This window comes from Ceratotherium simum, chromosome 29 (assembly GCF_057802395.1).
Source record: "Ceratotherium simum simum isolate JZ-2026a chromosome 29, ASM5780239v1, whole genome shotgun sequence".
Lineage (NCBI taxonomy): Eukaryota > Metazoa > Chordata > Mammalia > Perissodactyla > Rhinocerotidae > Ceratotherium > Ceratotherium simum.
Window position 1 is genome coordinate 18,026,132 of NC_141928.1, and position 23,136 is coordinate 18,049,267.

Genomic DNA, 23,136 nt, shown 5'->3' on the forward strand with positions numbered 1-23,136 from the left:
AGAAGACCGAGACTTGTCTTCTGACCAATGAACATTTGCCCAGAATGTCTTCCCATCCTCAAGCCAATGAACTTACTGCTTGTATTTTGGCTGGATTTGCCCCTCTTTGCACTCCTTGCCCATAAATACAGCTCACCCCAAATCCTCAGTGGACTCGCCTGTAGCTTGCTACAGCGTGTGTTTCCTGAACTGCAATTCTTCTGCTCTTCCAGAATAAACTCAATTTCAGGTAATTCAAGCTTACCTTGGTTTACCTCTATATTTAGGTTGACAAACTCTTCAACAATAATTATGCTTTATGATATGCCTACTTAAAAATAATGTCCAGGGGCCAGCCCCATGGCCTAGTGGTTAAGTTTGGCATGTTCTGCTTTGGCGGCTTGGGTTCAGTTCCTGGGCATGGACCTACACCACTCATTGGTGGCCATGCTGTGGTGGCAACCCACATACAAAATAGAGGAAGATTGCCACAGATGTTAGCTTAGGGCGAATCTTCCTCAGCAAAAAAAAAAAAAAAAGGTTTCCAAAATCTTTTTGGTCACTTGAAACCTTAAGGTTATACTGAAATAAGTGACCATTTGGTCAGAAGCACAGGTAACAACCTGGACTTGGTGAGCGACATCCGAAGTGGTGGGGGAGGGTGGCAGTCTTGCGGGACTGAGCCCTTAACCTGCCGGAACTTCAGATAGATAGTGTCAGAATTGAGTTCAATTGCAGGACACCCAGCTGGTATCAGAGAATTGCTTAGTGGTGTGGGGGAAAAAAACCCACATATTGGAATTGGAATCAGAATAGTAACGGGTCATGAGGAATCTTGACAAACGTAAGGGTGTTCTAATTGCTCTTTTGGGGTTGCTGTAGAGATAAACTACCACATACTCACCTAAATCTGCCCTTAGTGTCCCTTAATGCACCCAAAAGAAAGGCCAAGCACTACAGACAAAGAAAAAGCCAAGCCCAGTAGTGAATTTTGCTACTGATGGATGCAGGTATACAGGGCCGAGTTGAGTCACAGGAACATTTCTCACATTCTCTCTGTCCAATTACTCTCTTAAGACAGCTTCAGGTACAAAGCAGATCCACCAACCAGAAAAGCACTGGGTTGTGATTCAAGAGTCACACACTTGCTGTGCAGCTTTGGGCTTTTCACATCCCCTCTCTGGTCTTGATTTTAATATACATCAGATTAACGAGTTTAACTAGACACTCCCTGTGGTCTTTTCTGAGATTCTGTTGTCTTAGGTTTCCAGTGCCCCATCTGCCCTGGGTAAGGCACCCATGTCCCTCTGTTGCTGACTTGCCCCCTCCTCTACCCACATCCCTCCAGGACAGTGCATCATCTTAGGTCCCAAAAGTGGTATCAGGCAGCCAGACAATCTCATTTACTCACAACTCTTTCCGTCATCAGGACCTAGTATATCCAATGGCAATTTACCACACGTCGTTAATATGTTTGTTATATTTTGTTGGCGGAATATGAAAGTGCATCAGCAAGCCCGCACATGGGGAAAGCATATTGAAATGAGCATTACGGATCTGTCAGACTGCAGTTTATGGTCTTTTCTCAGTACTACACTGTAAGTAAAACAAGCCCTGATTGAGTCAGCAGCCTCCTGGGTACTCATTTGCCAAAGTGTGGGGAATTTTAATGCTAAGTTTATCTGCCTGCATTAGACAGGCGAGGTGCGGTGGGCAGATTGCTTTGGCTTAGGGGTATTATAGACCAGCCTGCAAGTTCCACAGACACCAGGAGGGAAGCTTTCACAGTGGGTTTGGCCTCTTATCTTCTTCTTGTCTTATAGATTTTGGAGATGTAGTGCCCTGGAGTTTTAATACTCAGTTTGCAAATCCTCCTTTTAAAACCAATGCATTGAAATGCAATGGAAAAGAGAGTGGAAAAAAGAAATATTCACTGAGGAATGGCACTGCAAAGAACAAAAACAGAATGATGAAGAAAAAAAGGAGAGAGAGATTCATTAAAATCCCAGTTACTGAGAATGATTGATGCAAATATCCTTACATCTTCTCTCCTTTGCAGGGAACTTCCATGAAGGGTTCAGGTGCCCTCACTGGGGAATTGCGTTCTCTGAATAGGACTTTATAGATGCCAACGCTGTCTAAGGGATTGCAAAGCATTCTAAGACCAAACAAATGCACTGGGAAAATGAATTTTGGAAACAAGGTTTCTGTTTCTTCTTTTAGGTAAAGAATAGGAAGCACAAAATGAGGGGAGCGCATTCTACCTAGGGGTAGAAATCTGCTTCTCTGATTTTGGGAAGGTCAGAAATTTTTCAGCAGGCAGTTCAAAGAAGGTGCACTCACTCAGACTCAGGTGTTATTAGTATTAACAAACAGTTCTCTCATAGTAGCAAAGTCAATCATTCCCATTTCTTCTTCCTCAGCAAGGGGGTTTATCCTTTCCTTTTTCCTTGAGCAGGTACTTGGTATTCTATGAGCTAGAATCTCTTTCTCATTCCAGCAGCCTGCAGCTGTTCGTCACCTGGCTAATGCTGAGGCCATTCCACATTCCAGAGGCATGGAGCTGTGGTCATTTGGCATTCCAGAGGCATTCCAAAGCTGCGGGTCATTCATTATGCTAAGGTTAGTTTGTCGGCCTGCAGAGTCAAGAGCCTTATTCTGTGTGTTAGTTGAGATTGGAAACCTCAAGGAAGATGTAACTCCACTGGTGTCAGAAGGACAGAAATGGAGAGAAAGAGAGAATAAAAATTAACTGCAAAGAATTCTCAACTAGTTCTTAGATAGTATGATGGGGACAATATTTGGTGTATATAAAGTCAAAGATGAAGATTTTTTTGAAAAGAGAAAGAAAAGCATAAGTACAAACCAGATAATAAACTTATTGCTCTGACTTTCATAAATTAGTGATGAGGCATACTGGATCTAGAATCAGTAAAAATTGGGTTCAAATCCTGGCTCTGCTCCTTATTAATTGCATGACTTTGAGTGATTTATTTATCCTCCTTAAACATCAGTTTCATCATCTGTAAAATGGGGACAATAAGATAATCTACCATTTTAAGATGAGATAACACCCTTAAAAGTATTTGGCACAGTCCCTTCCTCAAAGAAAATATTCTACAGATTTATGATGATGATGTTGATTGGGAGATTTTTGAATTGCAAGGATGAAGATAATGACAACTTTCCTTTAATATATCATTGATACCCATTCACTCTTTTCCATGATCTTCTACTATCTGTCGGGCACCGTATTAGGCACAGAAGTTATTTTGCTAAATCTGCACAGATTAACACCGGAATGTGCCTAAATGACCACAGACTCAATTCAATAGGCTCTCAGTGCAAATCTACTGTGTACAATGTCCTTTTCTAATCTCTGCAGTTAACACAAACATCAAGGGAATTTGGTTTTTGCTGTTAAGGAAACTACGACACATATTTAGATAACCATGAATGCCAAGGAAGGGAAAAAATACATATAGCCTCCATTACATGGAATTCAGAGAATGATCACACAAGATGTCATTCTTAACATGCATGTGGACAGGACATTTCTCAGGCCCAGCATTCCCAAACATGACTAAGATGGTGACAAGACGGCTACAGCATCCTCAGCATTATATCTTGGTAAGTTCAAGTCCACCAGGACTGGTAGTTGAAGCCAGATAAGGAAGAACCTTGATTTTCATGCTAAGAGTGTGAACCTCATTCTGCAAGGAATGAAGATAAAAAGAAAACAACAAGTAGTTTGGTTTGCTTTACATTTTGTCATTTTTGTTCCTACAGATGAATGACCTAATCTGTCCTTAAGGATCTCCCAAGTGAATTGTCAAATAACGGAGCAGAATATACATGTGTAGCATATCAAGATCATCAACCCAGCACAAGAAGTTTTTGATCTATGTTTTATGGGGCAAAGGAGGCAAGCCAGACTCTGGGGATGTTGGGGGTGGGCAACAGTAGTGGTAGGGGGCAGTGCCATGACCACAGGGAGTCTGTATGTGACCTGCTTTACCATTGGTAGCCAGGACCTTGGGGATGTGCCACCCCCAGGGAATCTCTAACTGTGCCTCAGCCAGTAAGCTCAGATAGGCAAGAGAAGGTTCTGTGTATGCATGGAGTGGCAGTGCAAGCTGCAGAGCTTACTTCAGAGGGTCACAGAGTATGGCCCATGAAGGCACTGGGATGCTTGTGAAAAGTAGATTCTATAATCCTCACCAGGAACAGTTGTCCTTGGAGCAATTCTGAGTGGCCTCTAAAAACAGAAGGTCAAAGTTTCTGTCACATGGTTCTTAAGAGAAACAGCAAATCAAGTTGGAAAGGGATTCATAGAGAACATCTTGTGATTCTTCCAAACATTTGTTCACTCTCTTCTAGTTCTAAAAGCTGAGAATTCAGGCTGTAGGGAAAAACAGATGTTCTCTGCCAGAGTGGATCCTACAGATGGGGTTTGTAGCTTATACAATCTTGGGGCCCCCTTAAGAAAAGAATACAAAAATAATGAATAAAAATTTCAACATGAAAGTAAATATTTAAAACTAGAAAAGAAGTCATAACAAATTGCAATGCTAACTTGCTGAAAAAGCTGAAATGCTGACACATATTTCACAAAAGCTAGAAAAACAGCCATGATTTTTCTTTATAACCTGCATACCATACCTCTATAATATTGTCTACATTTTAGCTATATGCTTTTGATATTTTCATATGATGATATTTTTAATTATTTTCTATAGAAAGATTAGAAAATTAATTCAGTTTTTTTTCCTCCAGAGCTATTTTTTGTTAACTGACACTTTGAAATGTTCCATTCATCTTCACCACTCATTATTGAAATTTAGTGTAAATATTTAGCATTGGTGTCATTTTGGGAAAAGTAGTATCAGATTTATTTAATATATGAGTATTAAGATTTCAGAAAATTTCAATTTTTCTTGTGCAGTGGTATATCTTAAATATTCTTGGCATTGATGATACTCATTAACCAGTTTGTGTTCCATATCCATATTGGATTGACATATTTTGACTTTTATGATAACTTTGTTGATGTGTGTAGTTCATGTCAAATCAGCAAGAACTGAATGAGAACACACAAAGATTTGATTGGGCCGAGCAATTCTGACCAATGAAAGAGAGAGACAATGCAGAGTCTAACAGAGTGAAGAACTTAGTTCAGATAGAGGGCAGTGGGCAAGCTGGAGAGCAGAGGGTAACGAGACTGGAAACATGTCTTACAGCCAGGAATGTAGGTCTGGAATGAGCATTAAATACTGGCAATTGTCTGGAGACGTATTACCATACTTCTAAATTTGGGAAACAGATACCTGTTGATTTATCACTAAACTTATAAAAAGGCAATGATGTGCAATGCTAAAATCAATACTAGAAGCAGAAAAATACCTATTTGATCTAGCTCTGCCCCTTACGAATCTGTGAATTCTTATTAACAATAACTTAACTAGTCACAGAAGGGATGACAAACCACAAAAACATGCCCCACCAAACTCCACAAATTATAAACCCAATTAAACTCCCTTTTTGCTGAATGCAAAAGGCCCATACCACTGGACATGAAGTAAAGTGTAATGGGGGGAGAGTCAGAGTGAAAAGAGACGGTGGTCTTGGCCAATGACATAATAGAATATTTTCCTTTTGAAAATTCTGGAAAAAAAAAACCCACAACCATTTTATCACATTGCTAACACAACCCCCAAGGGTCCTGAAGCTTGAACTTCATTTGCCTCCTGGTACGTCTGCCTCTGCTCCCTGTGGTTTCCAAGGAGCTCACATTCGAGTTAGAGGAGTTAGACAACAAACACAAGAAGAAAATAATAAATAGACCATTTCAGATAGTTATTGTTCTATGAAGAAAGTAAAATATGACCTATGATAAAGAGTGACGGCAGGCAGGAGAAGAAGCATCCCTTAGAGGGAGAGGTCAGAAAAGACCTGGCTGAGGATGCCAAATTTGAACCAAGATCTGCATGAGGGGATATTCAGACTTCCAAATCTGCAACCTGGACCATGAGGCCCAGAATGGGGGAGTGACTAGTCCAAGCACCCACAGCACATCAGTGGCAGAGCTAGGACTATAGCTGAGCCAACCTGAACCAAATTAAAATTCCTTGCTACTCAGGGATTTCATGTAAGTTTTCACAGTAGATATTCTTGACTTATGCAAACTGAGACGGCACTTACTGCTTTCACTATGTTCCTGGTAAAGGGAGTTAATTTTTTTTTTAATCACCAAAAAGCCAAAAACTGAGCAGTCAGTTCAATAGTCAAACAGCTATTTCACTATTTAAAGATAATCACGGGGCCTGCCCGGTGGCGCAAGTGGTTAAGTGCGCGCACTGCGCTGCGGCGGCCCGGGTTTCACTGGTTTGAATCACAGGCGCACACCGATGCACTGCTTGTCAAGCCATACTGTGGTGGCGTCCCATATAAAGTGGAGGAGGATGACACGGATGTTAGCCCAGGGCCAGTCTTCCTCAGCAAAAAGAGGAGGATGGGCAGATGTTAGCTCAAGGCTGATCTTCCTCACACACACAAAAAATAATAACAATGATTAGAATAACTCATTTCAGGACCATAAAATCATTAAAAGAAAAAAACAGAGCTATAAAAGCTCTGAGAGTTCAATCAGCCAAATATTCTCTAGATTATTTTGATTACATATTGGAATACATAAATCAATCAATTAGTCAATCAATTAATAAAAAGGACATATACAGTCGTGCATCGCTTAACAATGGGAATACATTCTGAGAAATGCATCCTTAGAGATTTCATTGTTGTGTGAACATCATAGAGTGTACTAACTCAAACCTAGATGGCATAGCCTACTACACACTTGGGCTATATGGTACAGATCTTATGGGACCACCATCATACATGTGGTCTGTCATTGACTGAAACATTGTTATGTGGAGCATGACTGTTTACAGAAAGGGAGGCTACGTATACAATATAGACTTATTTATTTACTTACCTGCTATTTATATTATGTGTATTACAAAAACATACACAAGGCATACAAATTTTAAAAGATGCATTGGAAATAAATGAAAATGAAAGTTCCAGAATTTTCTTTCCTCACTCCAGTCAATCATTAAGTATGCACTTTGAGGAAGCTTTGTCTGTCTTTGAGGACAACTGATCTAGTCTATCACTTTCGATTTAAGCACGGAGAAACTGAGACCAGAGAAGAGAAATGAGAAAATAATACTGATGACCCAACATAATAAGTGGGCTAAAGTGCTTTAAAATAAACTCAGTTTCATAGATATGCAAAGTCTTTTCAACTATCCCTGTTATTTGTTAAAATTATAATTTTTCATATGCTTTCATTTAGTCTTTGCAAGTCCTTTCCTTATTCCCTAGAGATTTATGCTTGGCTTTGAGCTCCTCGTAAGAGTGAGGAATCCTGGATCAACAAACCCCTGTCACCAGATCCCAGCAAAGAGTCAACTCCCTAAAGTCCACGGGCTCAACCTGAACTCAATCTGTTTCGTTCAAGGATTCCCAGAACCCACACAGGCTTCCAGCCTGCTTAGGAATGCAGCACTGCACTTCTCACTAGCGTTTTATGACACATTTCTCAAATCAAATTTAAAAGCATAACTGAGTGGAATTAAATTAATGCCGTCTGGTAATGTCAGCTGCACCAGAGCTGCAATAGGATAGCTTAGCTCCTAAACCTTCTAGAACTTCTTGATACGTATTCAGTCGGTAGTATTATTGAGAGAATCTGTGTACCCCATGGGTGTGTGTGTGTGTGTGTGTGTGTGTGTGGTGTAGGGGTGGGGGCTGGTGTGTGGCCGAGCAGCCTTTGAGAGCATGACAATAGGTACAGGTACTAAATGATCATGCATGCCCCATGATCTTGATGTTTTTGAGTTGACATTTGCATCTTCCTTCATGTTCCGTGGAGTATGCTTAGCTTCGTTATATCATTTCATCATCACGATCACCCTGTGGGGAAAGTATCCATGTTTTTATCTCCTTTTATTTTTTTTCACTTGAACCCAAGTGCCCTGACTCCAAAATCAGCATTCTTTCCACTGATTAAGTTTAATACTAATGATAACACTACCTGTCTTTTCAAGGTTCCCTCAACCTCTCTGTTGCTTAATCCAATATTCCATTAGCAATTTTCATCTTAATTGACTCAATAGCAACATTTGACTTAGTTATCACTCCCTCACTGTTGAAACGTGTTTTCTTCACTTAATTTCAAGATGCATGCCCTTTATTTTTCTTCCTACATCACCTAACACACTCAGTGTCTTTTTCTGGGGCCTCTTATTTTTTCATTTATAGACATTGGATGTCCCATGGTTCCTTCTCTCCTCTGTCTAAACTCACCTCCTTGGTGATCTCATCCAATCCATGGTTTTAAATGCCACGTTACAGTAAGGACTTTTAAATTTACATCTTCAGTCAAGACATAGCTCCTGAGCTCAGGTTCCTATATCCAACTCTTTCAGGCATCTCCACTGGGATATCTAACAGGCATATCGAATATAACCAATCAATTTTCACATTCCCAGGCTGCTCCTCTTTCACTGTCTAATGATTTCCGTCACAGGGAGTATGGGTGTACACGACAATAGGGAGTAAGGCTTAGCATACAGACCTTGTTATCTGACCACTCTGGTTCAATTTCTGGTTCTACCTATTCCTACATTGGTTAAGTTATTTAAGCCTCTGTTTTCCATTCTATAAAAGGATTATAACCATAGTGTCTTCCATAATGGGTCATAGTGTGTTTAATGAGGTAACACACGTGAAATTGTAGCACAAAGTAAACATTCAAAAACATGTAATCATTGGCATGTGAGACTCTTCATAACAAGAGAACTATGAGTTTGGAGATAACCAGATAGATTCACGTGGAGGTATGACCCACACAAATTTGGAAATTCCACACAGTTTGAAGGGATACATGGACAGGTGAAGGTTTGTCTCCCAGTCCTGATTGTTGAGACAACCAGAATACGTCAAGGAATACCTACAACATAACACCAAGCTGCGGAGGTCAGACTGAGAGTGCTGTGGAAATCCAAGAGGCCAGTGTACCTCACAAAAGTCCAGAGAAGCATCTTGAAGTATGTGGAATTTGACATGACTTAAATCTTACAGATCCTGACAGTTCTGCCAATATCTAACACCATACCTGCATGTAGGTGGCATCTAGAAATATTTGTTGAATGAAAATAAATATTTGGGTAAATGAAAACTGGGGATGATGAAGAAAGCACAGTGCATGGTGAAAGGTCTGAGGAAGGTAGAGGGTATAGCAAGTATATTAGTTACCTAATGCTACATAACAATTTACCCCCAAATTTAGCAGCTTAAAACAACAAACATTTATCATCTCAGGAGGGTAGCTGACATGACAGATGACTTTCAATACATATTTATATTAAAACTAACTACAGAAATCATGCCAAGACTTACAGAAGTGGTTGTCTTTATTTATTTTACTAATAATGTGCCAGTCAGTTTAGAAATATTTACTATGTTATCTAACTTTATCATCACAACCGTCCTATGACATAGCGGTCACTCTGTCTTATTAATTAATTATTTAAGTTATGTATTTATTAAGCAACTATTTATTAACCTTCTACAGATTCTGTGAACTAGGAAGCAGATAACACAGATAAAAATCCCTGCCTTCACGGAACTTATATCAAAGAAGGGAAAGAGAGAGAATAAATATATATGAATATACAGTAAAATGTGTAGTAGTATATCAGAGGGTGATATATGCTGTCAGGACAATAAAGCAGGGAAGGAGAAAGGAGGCACCCCAAACACAAAGAAATTAAGTAATTGCCCAGCATTGCACAGCTAGCAAGGGGCGGAGACAAGAGTCTGATTACACATATGCTAGTATGGCTACTAACCATACACGGTACCATAACAAGAATTTCAGAGCTTCTTTAGGGCACTTTACCAGTTAAGCTTCCTCAAGCAGCTAGTTGAAGAAAACCTTAATTCAAATGAGAAATTGCTTCACATCCTAGAAAGCCCAGAAATTCCAGCCCTGGAATGCCAGAAACGGTCTTCCCTCTGGGAACAAGGCAGCTGCAATTTTTGCTTCCCGTCCAGATACTTCAACATGCACTACAAGAAAGTGAACATCCTCTTGGCAAAGAAACCTTTCCCAGAAGGTCTGAGTAGACTTCCCCTCATTGTCCAGAGCATGATCACGTGACCCCCACCAAGCACATTCCTGGCAAGGCCATGAGTACCCTCAGTATTATGGATTTATTCCTGGAGTTGGATAGAGTTATTCTCCGCTGTGTTATGCAAGGCAGCAACGGTGATTTAAAGCAAATCTGTCAACAGGAGAAGTGGGGAGTGGGAAACTGCCAGCTTTTGCCATTAATATGGATCAAGCCTTATTCACAGTCTAGTGATCAACAGTGGACACATAAAAGAAATTTCATAAGTAGTTATTGATTTGAATTAGAGTAAGAAATAGAAAAAAAAAACTACAAGGAGTAGAGAAGAGGGGGAAAAAAGAGGTGGGAGAAGTAGAAGAATTTTGATCCTAATATGAAGAAGAGCTACTGCCCAACACTCTGAATTGAGAGTGAAAAGACTCAGTTCCTGCTCACCGCCCAGCCATTCAATAGCTGTGTGACTTGGGCTAATCACTTAACTTCTCTGTGACTCAGTTTCATGAAGAACAACTCCAGTCTAATAATGCTCTTTAGTCACATTTCATGAACGGCAGAAGATATAATAAAATGCCCGTGTTCAGTGAAAAGAAAGCAATACGTGACATTCCAGTTCAAAGTGGGTCTCTTCCCATTTACAGATACAGAAAGAATTGGAAGGAGTGTGTCTACAACACAAAGATAATTGAGTTAGTCAAGCAGATCATTCAAAGAGGACAACACACATACACAGACACAAGCACTAGTACAGGCGCACGCACACACACACATCCTTGAAATGCTTTCTCACTAAAAAAGAAAACAACTCTTGTTTATTGTTCATTGAGCAATTATTGTTTGCCAGGCACTAGCTAAATAATTTATGAGCACTGTCTTCATTTAATTTCACAACAACCCAAGAGTTAGATACTACTATAGAATAGTTCCATATTTGAATTATCTGGGATAGATTTTTCAAATTTCCTCTTCTTTTTATATAGATGCACTTTCTCATCACCATTAAACGGATGCCATTTCAGTGAATGACTATGGTCTTCAGATTGTTTCTCCTAGATTTAAACACAGTATTTCAGTCATTTTCCTCACACCAATGAACCATTCCATTGTGCTTTGAGCTGATCAGATCAAAATTGTTCAGGAAAATTTAGCATCAGCCGGTTCCTAAATGCTGAGATGGCTCTGATTATTTCTTGACTGCCTTGCATTTGCTCATCCAGTCCCAACACCAGAATTTGGTGGTCATCAATCACTTGTTACATGTCCCTCTCAGCAATTCCTCAACAGAAACCTTGACTGTGGAATCTTATTGACAATAGCAAGCTAGTATTTCACAATGGATTCCTCTTCAAAGCATGTTACTCAGATGATGTGCATATCTGATATGAGACAGAAAAACAAGGTTAGGAAGAGATTCAGAGAGAATGAGTGATTTGGCAGGATTCCCATGAGAGCTCCAAGGGAAGGACTAGGGCTAGGCCAAGAATACAAGTTATGGAGTCAGGAAAGGTGGAGACTTACTGTGGCTCTGCCAATACCGTGCTGTGTGCCCTTGGGCAATTTTTTAAAAATCTCCCAGCATCAATTTTCCCATCTGTAAAAATGAGGGCAGAGAACTAAGCTGAGGTTGGAAAGTATCTGGCATAGCTGCCTGTGACAGACACCAAGAATCAATCACGGTACTTTTTCCCACTGAGCTACGATGGGGTCCCCATGTTCTTCTCAGCACACTTTCCACGTAGCCTAGAACAATTAGAGTTGGCATATCGTTTAGAATATATCTGTCATTCCTGGATGAAATAATCTCTAACATCTATTTTGGATCTAATATTTGAGGACTATATTGTTGCTGTGAAAAGAATCATGAACTTGGGATCAGAAGACCGGGTTTAAATTCTGATTCTGACATTTATTACTTCTGTGACCTTAAGCAAATCAATTCATGTCTTTGATCTGTTTTTTTTTTTTTAATCTGCAAAATGGGAATAAAATATCAATGTCCTATGGTCAAAGTGAAGATCAAATGAGATATATGAGACAGTACCCAAAAGCATATAGCATATCCTGGCACATCGTAGACATTTAATCACCCATTAAAATAAATATTTTAAAGGTGACATCTGGTGAGACAAGTGCATATGTGATGAAATTGCTAAGAATGCTAGAAGGCAAAAAGAAAGTGAAAGAGGAAGGGAGCATCATTCCTCCTTGGATATTTCAACTATTCCTTTTTTCCACCACTGCTGCTGATGGATGCTACAGTCCTAGTCCTGGCCTTATTATCAGCAGCCCATATCTCATGTCCTCAACCCAATCAAGACGCTGGGTCTTCCTCTTCAGCTCTAGATATTTCTGGCTCACAAATCAATTCTTAAATGATACCTCCAAGAACAACTAGTATCTGTCTGATCCCTCTCTGCTTTTTTCTCTTCCACTATGTCCTCCCTCTCCACACACAAAGGGATCGATATTCCACCAGTATCTTAACTCAATGGGATACTTCGACTTGGTTCATCTATATTCAGTCTTAATTGGGTGTGTTTGGGGGAAGGGTAGCTTGAGCTCAGGGGTGATGCTAGGAGCTTTTATCCTTCCACATCACCGGCACAACTCTAGGTGTCTAGGGTCTCAGTCTCTGTTTCTGAAGTTCGTAATCATCCTGCTGTTGAAAGATGGTTGTCCACGCAGGATAACTATGGAGGGGGTGTTAAAATATCAGGGCACAAGCAGCATTCTGGCTTGTCAGTTGATCATTGTCAGATTTATTGATTGCAATTACAAGCACTCCTCCAGAGCTTCTCAGCATGGGTGAGGTGTGGTGCTCACTACTGGAATAGAGCTGCAACGGTCTTTAGTACACATACCTCCCTGCACTGGTGGCAGGTGCTCAATGCTCAGGCAAAACAGAGAAATCTCTTTTTGATGACAGCACCTGAATTGCTCCTCTTCTCTCCCCTTGCCCCAGTCTACAGGATCTTATCTACTTTGGGGTGACTGTGTATATGTGCATGGGGGTACTCATTATGCATACATGCATCTTATCTTCTTAGGTCTAAATCAGTTTATGCCTATGTAGTCTGTAAATATACTGTCACCCAAAGCAGGAGTGGGCTTGTGTCTAGGAGTGCATGCTGGGTAAGGAACTGGTTCAGAGTCCAAGGGAAGAAACTTGATGAGTTACTAGGTAGGTAGAAAACATGTTAATTAACGCTTTTAAATATTTTCCAATCACCATTTTTACTAGAACATCTTTTGCTCTAGTATAACCAATGACATAATAATTAGCCTATAAATAATGAATGTATTCTAAGCAGGACAGATATCGTTTGATGAATTTGGATGGCCAAAGATAGGCATGGAGGTGAGTCTAGGAGTAAGAGCTGGGAAGAGCTGAATTACCTTGCAAAATAGAATAAATGTGATTTGGAAGCTCCTGAAGGCATCTGGGCGGAATGAGGTCTGAAGAAGGGAATAAGTAAAAAGGGAAGAAGTGTAAGGCTTGCATACTTTATAGGATGAAGTAGCCATGAATAATCCTCAGTTGAATGGCAAAGGGACTTCTATAATCAAGAACATCTAATACTCAGTTTGGGGAGGTTTGCGTTATTGTCACATAAAACTTCTCTTAGCTCTCCAAATTTTTCACTAAAATATTTTGTACGTAAAAGGTGGCATATGCGAGTCATGTGAGTATATGTGTGTGTGTGTGAATGAAAGAAGGGCAAAGATGAATGTCCAGGTTGACACAGCTCAAAGCAGTCTCCAAGTGTGGGGCGCCATGCATGTGATGTTGAGATGACTCATAAAGGGTGAAGCCATCAGTTTAAATTGGACAAGTATAGCCCTGCTCAAAACTTGCAGAAATATCACAAGAGTTTTGTACTCCATAACAGGACAAAATTTGAGACCCAAACCGATCGTGTGCACATCTCAAGGATCAGCAAGGCTCAATGAACATTTGGGTTTGACACTCCCCACAACCCAGATCAATGTCTTCTTCTCTATGGAGTCTTCTTCAAGGACCATCCGAGGAAAATTAATTACTTCTCAAGTCTCTTAAATAACTTTGCTTATACAGAACTTATCATCATGGAGTTTGATGTCTGTGCCTGTCTCTCACACTAATCTTCTCCTTGATGTGATGCCTATTTGTTTATATTTCTTCAGGACTTACTCCCATGTTTTGTTCAATGAATTAAAGCTATAATACTTTTCCTTTGCTTCCTAATAAACGTCTATATACCTCTGCATTGGTTCAGGACTGGGAAAATGGATAAATCCAGCCAGAAGCATCTGGGAATGGCAGAAACTGTGACAGTACGTGTAGAAATCTCCAAAGTATGCAGAACATAGTGAAAGACTAACCAGAAAGTGATGAACCCCAAAGATGAGCCTAGAGATTTTACTGGCAGGAAGCCGGGACTTTCATAATAGCTCTCTGCACCCAAATGTTAGCATTTTCCCTTCCCTCTTTTCTACCTCTTTCATCCTCCTACCCCATCCTCCTGGAACTTGGACAAAAGCCAAATGCTCCATCCCTAGTAGCCTGGAGTTAGGTGAGACCCAATTCTATAGTGATGAAATAGTCACTATGGAATTCCATATGCCATTGCAATGGGTAATAGTGTCTATGCGGAGGCCCAGGTTGGACCTTGAAGGCATTTCTTATCAATGATTCTGTCTAATAAACTATGGCCAAGATCCAGTATACTTCAGGCCCTCTATAGGTTCAATAGGTTTTGATGGATTTGAGGGAAGCCAAAACACAATGTACAACACTATTTCCATGTTGAAAATAACCACTAAGTTTTAAATAACCAATTTACAAATAAACTTTGGAATAAGCTCCATTGATCTTTTAGGTTGTAGTTTTTCAAAAAAAACAAAGAGCTTAAATTGTTAGTTTGCCCCTCACTACCGTTCACAAACCCTAGGGAGTTTCCATACCACCCTCAGTCTTCATTGGACATAATTTTACCATTTGCATTCTCAGGAATGTTTATGGAACACTCTGTGGCCCGCCTTATTCTAATTTGGCCACAGGAAGATGTTCAAATTGATTGTTCAAAATCAATTTAAGGGACCATTAGTCATCCAGAGGCTAATTGCTGTTATTATCTTATTATTCATCATAATCCCAATAACACAAGAATAATGCAAAATTGAAAAGGTAAATCCAATTTGCTATGCAGACATCAGAAAAGATCACAGCGATTTCTAAACACAGCCCTTGGGAAGGAGTTTCCATGCTGTTTGCTCCAGTCAGTTTGGCAAACATCTATTAGGCCCTTCCTGTGTACAGAGCCTTAAATTTGCTACCGAGATGGGGGCAGTTGTGTGGGGAGGTAGTGGGGTCCTGGGAGGATACAATAATAAAAAGCATATGGTCCTTGATTTGATGGAGCTCTCTGTCCACAAAAAGTGATGTGCCTATTCACTACGATGAAAAAAACAGAAACTAAGAAGTATAAAACAATTCACTAATTATAATGGGTGCACAGTGTAGGAAATAATTTGGTTTCTTTTTTGAGGGATCTAGGAAGACTTCACAGAAGAGGAGGCTTGAAAGTTACGTCTTGAATGATACCTAGTATTCCATTGTTCCAACAAAGAAAAGAGAAGGCATTCTTGGCAAAGGACATGGCGTGAACAGAGGCACAGAAAAAGTGCAAGTGGTTTAGGGGAGTGGTGGTGCTCCTGTTTGGTCTGAGCAGAGAAAGATGAAGACAGAAGGTGGGATGGGGAGAATTTATAGTTGGAGATGAGACCAAAAGAATATTGCTGTGGGGCTGTGATGGACCAGGATGGCAACATCAGCAACTGGAATTTTATTTTGGGAGCAGAAAGAAAACCACTGAGGCTTTAAACTGGGGAAATATGAATACAGGTCTCACATTTGTATTCAGGAAGAGAATTCTTATGCTGATTATGAAAATTAGTTTAGGGGTGGAGAGTCTGAAAGCAAAAAAAGCAACTGGATTTTGAGTCATTGGAAAAACGTGGGTGAGACGATGAAGTTGAATCTGTGCTGTTAGAAACCATGTGCCATGAATAATCCTTTACATGGTTCCACACAGTGGAATATTATATAGCAGTGAAAATGAATGAATTCTAGCTATACTCAATGGTATAGGTGAATGCTAAACATATATTGAATCAAAATAAAAGGAAGACTACCTACACTATGATACTATTTTTTAAAAGCTTAAAAATAAACTAAATAACAGGTTTGGGGTATGTATACGTGTGGTAAACTTTAAAAATGCAAGAAAATCATAAACACACCATTCAAGACAAAAGTTACCTCTGGGGAGGAGGCAGGGAGAGAGAACCTGAATGGGACACATTCATGTTTTTCAATGATATTGCAGACACTGTCTGAGTCTTTACCTGTTAGGCAGTAGGTTAAAGAATGTTTCTTTTATGATTGTACTTCTTAAAGTACATATACATTTCATCCCTTTGTATGCTTCAAATACTACATTAGTTAAAAAAAAAAAAACCTGTTTTCCTGCAAATATTAATTTTAGGAAATCAATTTCCTCTAAGCAATAAGCAAGCAGGCAAGTGATTGAGCAAAATATCATTCTCTTCACTGACCTCTTCTTATCTCAATATTCCAGATTATTCAAGAGAAGTGTTTTTGCTTCTTTTTTTAATCGACATAATTTGGAGAAGCAAAGTATTTAAGATGGCTACCACCTTGCCTCTGGTCCTTTACATGAAGTCAATTCTTCCACACATGTTGCTGTGAAGAATTGCACAGAGAATACAACTATGAGCAAGAAAGGGTTCCCGGGCTCCACTTACAGACTCAGTCTGTTGCTTCACATTCTCAAATCTTCAGACTTCGGATTCCTGATCCTGGACCCTGGTTTTTCACATCTGCTCCTATACAGTAATGATGCTGAAGAGCTTGCATGTGCCAGGTAAGCATATGAAGCATTTTATAATAGATAACTCACTGCATTCTTGTAACAACCCTATGAGACATTACAATCTTGACTTTTCAGATGAGAGTTCTAGGGCTTATAATTATAAAATAATCTGCCTAGGTTAGGCAAGCAGTAAGTAGTAGGGCCTGATTTTGCACCCAGGTTATCTGAGTCCAGAGCCCATGATTGTAACCACTTTGATAAATGTCTTTGTCTGATTAGCTTTGCAACACCCCATCTCCTTGGATTTGGTGAGTCCTTGTCATTTTCAAGGACAGCCAGGGTATCCACCAGCCCACTGACAAATCTAGATTCTCATGGGAGGAGAAGGTTCAGATAACATCAACCAAAAAAATAAAGACAGTTTTGTAAACTGACCTATCCCAGATTTTCAAACCTATTTAGTAAATGGGTTTAAACATCCTTGATGACATATAATAGCAAAAAGACTGGGAAAGGGAACTAAGATATAGTCTGGGCCATGGTGTGGGTTATGGAATTAGGTGAGCATGGGCGAAGAGTCCAAATGATAGTGCTCACATGAACACTGCAATCTAGGTCTCCGTTGAAACTGGCATTCATCTCTGAAGAGGTAAATTATGAAGAGTCCTGGCAAGAGAGGATGGAAGAATCCAAATTCTGAGTAATCTTATCCCTGTGGGATAGAGACTCAGCCATGACTCCTTGTATTAGGAACTGAATTTAGCAAAGGAAAGCCAGGTTAAGAGCAAAGACAGAAGTCATTGATTCAGCAAATACAGCTGGAGTTCATGGTTAATGTCCAATCCTCATGAGCAAGAGCATGGTTGAATGTAGGGCAAGGCAGCCTTGTTCACAGGTTGGACTCAACCACTGTCTGGTCAATGTCTACCTCACTGGCATACATGCTAAATGAAACAATATAGATCAAAGCCTCACAGTGTTACTGGCACACGGTAAGTGTTTACTACATGGTAGGTTAAAGAAAAAGAAAGAAAATATGGATGTTTGTACTCAGAAAAGATTCCAGACTTTGGGAAATATCATTATTTTTAAGCCCATTTGCTTGGAGCAGAGTTTGAGGTCCAGACTCTGTAGCTTTGCTTATTTAGGACTTATCCTCTCCTCCCTGGCTCTGATGGGGCAAGACCATTGGTTGAAAGCTCATTGGGTCCTTACTCCAGGATGAGGCTGATGAAGGCAGGGACAAACAGGGGTCAAAAGGTTTCACCAAGGAAAACACAATGTGGGCTGGAATAAAACCGACGGGAAAGGCTGCTCTCAAGCCTGAATTGTGGTTGCAGTTTTTTGTTTTTGTAGTTGTTGTTTGTTTAATCTATTCCAGTTGACAAATCTGGTAGAAATACTTCCTGGGGCTTGGTGGATTAAACACTTAAAAGTTTATAAGGGGACATTATATTTCCATTTAACTCTACTGATTACCCTTGGTTCAATGTTATTAGGCAAGTTGGGGTAAATTATTGTTAGTGGGAATCTTATTACTTGGGTCCACCTTCAGTACATCCTGAAAGGATCAGGGCACCTGGAAAATCTGGATAATAGGAAAAATTCCAATCAGAGAGGCAAAGTCCTAGATCCTGGACCTTCCTATTTAATGCTTTTTTTGTATAGCTTTAGCTCCTTCCACTAGGAGTCAAGAAGTCAGAGAAACCATCATAATTACAACCCTCTAGACTGTGATAATTGTTCTAATGAATTATTGCAATGCAATAACTAATAAACAAATAAAACAGAGCTAATAAAAGTGAGGAATTAACTAAAACTGTAGAGAGTGGAAATCTTCATGGAAAAAGTGGCTTTTAAGCTGGGATATAGAGGAAGGAAGCTCTGAAAATGTTCAGACCACTGAGAGCATTCAAAATGAGGCCCACAACTTTGAATTATCCTCCAAAGCAGGAGGCAGCATACTGCCTGGGAAAGAACAATTGAGCAGGCCAGGAAACCTAGAAACCTGATTATCTGTGTGTCCCTGGGCAAGCCATTCAGATTCTCTGATATATGTAGAAAGAATGAGAAAGTCCAGGACAATTTTTGTTTGATTCAAAGGTTTTTGGAAAGATGTATTTTATATGCACAGATGTGTATGTACTCATGAGATAAGTCAGTACTCTTTTCTTTAAGCCATAAATCATCCTTTTAATTGTTGATCAGCTGTCCATCAAGGCCAGAAGGATGCTCTTGCCTGTTGGGTGTCTGCGTCATCCCTGCGTATTGGCTCCTGAGTGTTTCAATATATTGGCAGCCATGACCCAGCCAGTAACTTACAGGAAGGGGAGTAGTGAAGGAGACAAGTGAAATGGCACCTTCAGAAGATAAAAGGAGGAATGAAGATATTTATCCCTCCTAAGTTCTGTGATTCCATCAAAAATTAAGGGAGCAAATTAAGTGTTGTTGGGAGGTAATGCTGGATGAGGGCACATGAACTGTTCAGGATGTCAGAATCATAGGCAGGATGTACATAAGCAATTATCTGATTGTGCCCCTGAAAACAAAAGGCCACCTAGAAAAACCCTCCAGAGGCAGTGTGGTGGAGGAAAAGAGCCACACTATTGGGGTCAGAAGATCTGCATTTGGAGCCCAGGCCTGCTGCAACATATGTGACTCTGATAAATGAATTATCTTCATGGAGATTCTGCTATTTGTAAGATGGTCAAACGATGCTTAGGATCCAAAGTTTCTAGGAAGAGTCAATGAGATAATATATGTGAAGATACTAGATAAAGCATTTGGCATATAAAAAGGAATCAGTAGTGTTGAGGAACAATGGTTGGCTTGAGTTCTTTGAGTATAAGGAACAAAGATTAAATTGAAGGCAGATTGTTGAGGCAAATGATAGATTTTAAGAATAACTATGAGTGAGTTTAGTCTTAACGATGTACCAGAAGAGGAGGATCTCACTGAAATTTGAGTGTAAGGTGTTTCTTGGAATCTTAGAGCAAGAATCTGTGGTTCCTCCCTCCAGGACATGTGATTGCTCCAGGTTTTTCATCTACTTCATTGTTCTTTAGACTTCTCTATACCCAGATCTTCTACCTGCTAGATTCAATTCTCTCAACCCTGTAGCTCGATAATGGCCTCTTATGGTTGATCTTTTTGCTTCCAGTTGCACCTTTCATGCATTTATTCACTCACATATTCAACTGATACTCAACACATATCTATCATGTTACAGTATCCTCTATGCTGGTGATACGGTGGTGTCATAGACAGACACCACGGACACTTTGCACTCTAGTTAGGAGAGGCAGACAGTAAATAACTTACTAGACCAGAAGATGATTCATGCAATGGCGAAAAATGAAGCAGGAACAGGTGATGAGAAGTGGGAGTGGGTGTGTGCAATTTTTTTAATAGAGTGGTCAGAGCAGATCTCACTGAGAAAGGAAAATTTGATCAAAAACCTTTAGGAGGTGAAGAAGTGAATCATGCAGATATCTGCAAGAAGGACATTATAGAAGCACTAGTGTGAAGGCTGTTGCATGGAAGTAGGTGTTGGGAATGTCAAGGAACAAAATGGAGGCCAAGTGGTTGGAGTGAGATGAACAAGGAAGGCAGTAGCAATAAGGAATGAAGTTAAAGAGGTAAGACAGAGACCTTAGTTATATAGGGCCTTGCAGACTATCATAAAAACTTTGGTTTACTTTAAGTGACATGGAAAAGTATTGAACAGAGGAGTGATGTTCTGGCTGCTATCTTGAAAACAGACCCATGTGAGGCAAGGGCAAAAGGCAACAGAATAACTCAAATGAGAGATGCTGATGGCTACAATGAGAGTGGTAGCAGAAAAGGACGTAAAAAGTGGGCAGATTTGGAGTCTACTTTGAAGTAAGAACTGCTAGCTTTTGGTGACATATTGGCTATGGGCTGATAAAGAGAGAAAAATAAAAATTTCAACTGCTTTGTTTAATCTTAATTCCCACTACCCATCTCCAAGAGTGAGGGTCTGATTCTCTGAGTAGGGCTTGTCCTACCAAGCGTTCTCACATGCCACTGGATAGTATATGAATTGGCCACTCCGTCCAGAGCAACTGGTGACAGCCAAGCAGGGGGGTGGGTGTGTGAACTGGTTCCATGCTGGAAGTCAAGGCTATCTTCGGATGTCCTTTCAGCAGGGGGTGTGGACAGGGCAAGTTTTCCACAGAAAGGACTCAGAACATTTCCTTAGAATGGGATGAGTTGTCACCATGATTGACATGCCTTGTTACAAGTCTTCTTATCTGCCTCATTTTACAGACTGGGAGATGACAATTACAGTGGTGAGATAATAAACTCAAGTTTACACAGCTCTGTCACAGTTTAAGTAAGACTAGAGCCCAAGCCCTCTGCCTCTTTATTTTTTCTTTCTTCACTGCACTCCAACATTCATCTTTAAAGGTGGATTTTTTCCCCCTGTGTTTACTTCCCAAATCACCAAGTCTCCAAGTGAGAGCTTCTGTTCTTGACACCAGCATGGGGCAAATGCAGTGTACTGTACAGTAGTTTTGAGTGTGGCTCTGGTGTCAACTTGCTAGGGTTCAGACCAAAGATCTTACTAATCATGTGTCCTTGGGCAAGTTGCTTCATTGTCCTGAGCCCTTAGGTTGAGATTAATATTTGTGCACATTTCACAGGGCTGTTGTTTAAAATAAAATAATGCTTGGGAAATTCTCAGTGCTGTACCCAGACCCATATTAAGTTCTTAAAAATATTTATTAATATTATATATTTTTAATAGTAGTATTAGCAATATTCATATCTTGGATGGGTAGATGAATAGACATATGAATAGATGGAAGAATATCTTATGACATCTTTTTATGAAAAGCCACTTTCTCCTTTGAGGAGGATTTCTTGTCCTTTGATCTGCTTTGGCAGCCTAGCTAAACGGGTGGGGATTCCAGTTTTAAACTATACCCCCTGGGTTATCTGAATAGAATGGTTGAAGAAGAGAAAATGGTCAGTAATGCTAAGAACAGAGTTCATCTAACAGAAATGGCTCCAGCTGCAAGATCATCAGCCCCATAAATTATTTACGCTATTGTTGATCTAGAATCCACTGCTCCAATTTTAAAATTAATTTAGTCTAATTACCCCCACTTAATAAGATAACTTGTCAGTTATCACCACTCCCATAATCTCCTGCATTTCCATCTCTTTTTAGCCTAAATTATCCTCTTCTAAGCTTGTTTTTAATGTATTGCAAAAAAAAAAAAAAAATCCTTGGAGGTATAATTAACTTTTTCATTCAGAATCCTAATTTCCTCTCCAGCTCTGTTGCTGCAGTATTTAAACTATTTATTATGCAAACTTGGAGAACTTAAACTATGAATTATGTACAAATCTCTGGATGTAAGCTCTGTCCTAATCATGGCATCTCGGTGCCTTTCTAGTTCAAGGTAAGAAAATGTGAGTGAAATGAATGTTGCAATTTACAAATAGGGTTATCGTTGAGACTAGGCTTTTGAAGGGTAATTCTCTTTGCCAGTTAACACTTTTTTAAATCGTCTTTTAATCTATACTGCCTTAACTCTTTTTTATCTTTTTGTTTGTTGTTGTTGCAAATGATGGAGATTTTGATGTAGCTGTTTCTATGCAAGTCTAATAAGTACCAATAGCTTTCCATTCATTTGTTCACTCACTCGCTCATTCATTCATTCATTCATCAAATATTCATTGAGGAATAACTCAGTGTTAACTGAGCTAGGCATAGAATTAAAACAGTAAATACAATGTGCTCAGTCCCAAGTCTCAAAGAACTCATATAATAGAAGATACAGATACTTAGACAATTAAATACAACTTGATAAGTGCTATGTCAAAAGGAAACAAAACAATGTGGGGAGACAGAGGAAGGTCATCTAAGCAGACTGAGGGTGGCGGGGACAGGGAAAGTGTCCTAGAGAATTTGATGTTAAGGAGGAGAATAAGTTGCACGAGCCACTTGGACAAATGAAGGGGAAAGTATTATTGCTGTGTGTGTGTGCATATGTGGGAAAGAGTAGTCAGGATCAAAGTGGGCAGAAGGCAAGCATGTGTACAGCCTAGAAGGT

At 39.8% G+C, this 23,136-nt stretch overlaps 1 long non-coding RNA gene across 15 annotated transcripts in view; it reads left to right on the plus strand.

Annotated features, from left to right (window-relative positions):
• The window catches only part of LOC147913219 (uncharacterized), a 421,589-nt gene that overhangs the window by 26,595 nt on the left and 371,858 nt on the right, over nucleotides 1-23,136 (plus strand). For 14 of the 15 annotated variants that reach the window (XR_015548922.1, XR_015548925.1, XR_015548923.1 and 11 more), the window contains exon 2: nucleotides 16,796-17,101. The exons of the other annotated variant lie outside the window; for it this stretch is intronic. This is a non-coding gene — a long non-coding RNA (uncharacterized LOC147913219). The remainder of the gene's footprint in view (nucleotides 1-16,795; nucleotides 17,102-23,136) is intronic. 15 annotated transcript variants of the gene reach the window in all.